We start from the raw sequence: 2,154 nt of genomic DNA, 5'->3' as shown, positions 1-2,154 counted from the left end.
ATTGATGGTTACGGAGTTAATCGTTTTTAATACTGTTTGATTATCGTATAAGATGGTCAGTTGTTTCCGATAGTTCCGATACTTAAGATAAATTGTACGCATCTTTCGATAGCGTAAATTTCTGCCTAAAGGATACTGGGGTAGGTGCCCACTTAAGCTTCATTTTTATGCATCCGTTGTCGGACGATACGATGATACGATATTAATTTTATTGGTTGAATTGAAAGACAATTGGTTGAATTGAATGTTCAATTGCTTAGAAACGGTTAACCAATCGAAGTCTTTAAAATCAACCAGTAAAATTAATATTGTACCATCGTATCGTCGGATAACGGATGCATGAAAATCAAGCTTTATTCGGAGTATTTAGTTTTCGGCCCAAATACTCCTATCCCTGTTCCTGCTTTAGTTTGGAAAGCATCAGTAAACCAAGTTATGGAATCAACCTGCTGAGCAAACGTTTCTCCCTTCAAATCCTTTTTATTGTTCAATATTCTAGTGATGGTTTCTCAAAGTTGTACGTTTTTGGTATATCATGTACTGGGAGCTGGAGGAGTGGAATTTTCTTTTTGGAGGTGTTCCAAGCTGACAAATCTAGCAACGCACTTCTTCCGCTACAAAATGTTGTAAGATCTCATTTAAAATCGAGCCAGTTATATTCTTTTAGTTGGTATCCATAGAAGCAACTATTTAGCAAATTGACTATAAATTAATTGTTATCTAGTCAGTTACCTGTCTACATTTATAGTGACCATATCAATATATAACATCCTTTTATCTATAAGAATTATAACGACTTGGCAACTACACGGCAACATATTCTGCTTAAATAAATACTTCATTGTTAAATGCGCGGTTTAGATATATTAAGTAATCCAAGTAGTAAGATATTGTACTTAAAATTAAGATTCTTGTTTTGTCCATAACGTGGGGGTCAAAAATGCAGTGAGTTCTTCTTCTTATAGTACCATCTTCTAATAAAGATTGGCAACAATCGCGGCGAAACACTGTCTGTCCTGTGCAACTCGAAAGAGTTCGTGTGAGTTCAGTCCAGTCCAGTCTCGTAGGTTTTTCAACCAAGACTGCTTGCATCTCACAAGTCCTCTTCTGCTTTCTACATTTCCTTCTATCATCAACTTCAGAAGCTTTGTTCTACTATTGCTCATAGCACGGCCCAGGTATGCGTCTTTCATTTTTTTTATATTAGCAAGTAATTCCCTTTCCTTGTTAAGCCTCCCAAGAACGTCATCATTGCGTTCATGATCTGTCCAGGGTATTTTCAAAAGTCTTCTGTAGATCCACATTTCAAAAGATTCCAACCGTCTCATGGTGTTCATTTTAACCGTCCATGTCTCACAGCCATATAAGAGGATTGAGTATACATAACAATGAACTAAACGCAGACGTAAGTTGATGTTGAGTGATCGTTTACCTAATAGGTTTCTCATTTTGTTAAACATTGATCTAGCCCGTTCTATACGCGATGTAACTTCTAAGTCGGCGTCAAAGTCCGATATTAGCCAGGATCCCAGGTATTTGATTCTTATTTACCGTGTCTATGCATTGTCCGTATACTCGTATGTGGGTGGTGGAATATTTCTCCTACTAACGACCATTATCTTGGTTTTTGCCGTGTTTATTTTAAGGCTCAATGGATCTCCTTCCCGAATTATGTCGTCTAGAAGTTCTTGAAGAGCCGCAGGGTCGTCAGCGACAATCGCAGTGTCTTCTGCATATATGCAGTGAGTTGCATCGAGAAAAAGATGCTATTACTGCTTCCGTGCATACCTCTTCCATTTGGGGCATCTTGGTGCTGTGTGTATCCCGTTCCAGTATCAAATATTCTTCAGCTTTCTTGGAATCCCCTTTTAGACCTCGACTTTAATAATAACTCCTGTATATAGCCTTTAACGCATTGGGAGTAGCAAGGGACAGCTTGCCATGCTAGAGCCGTTCGGTATACAAGTTAATGTGACTAGCACTACGCTTCAACCGCCTAATATTACCTCAGAATTGTGAATCCCAAGTACTCATTTAAGGCTGAGTTGACCTAGGTACACAAACTATTTTTATTTTTATTAAAAATAGTCGGCTGGTGAACTCCGGGTGTAGGATTCCTAACCGCCACCTTTAGATTGGTAGACGAGAGCTGTA

Source organism: Sitophilus oryzae, unplaced genomic scaffold, assembly GCF_002938485.1.
Source record: "Sitophilus oryzae breed Bouriz unplaced genomic scaffold, Soryzae_2.0 scaffold_1241_pilon_pilon, whole genome shotgun sequence".
NCBI lineage: Eukaryota > Metazoa > Arthropoda > Insecta > Coleoptera > Curculionidae > Sitophilus > Sitophilus oryzae.
The sequence above is the reverse complement of the archived record's forward strand: the minus strand, read 5'-3'. Positions refer to the sequence as shown.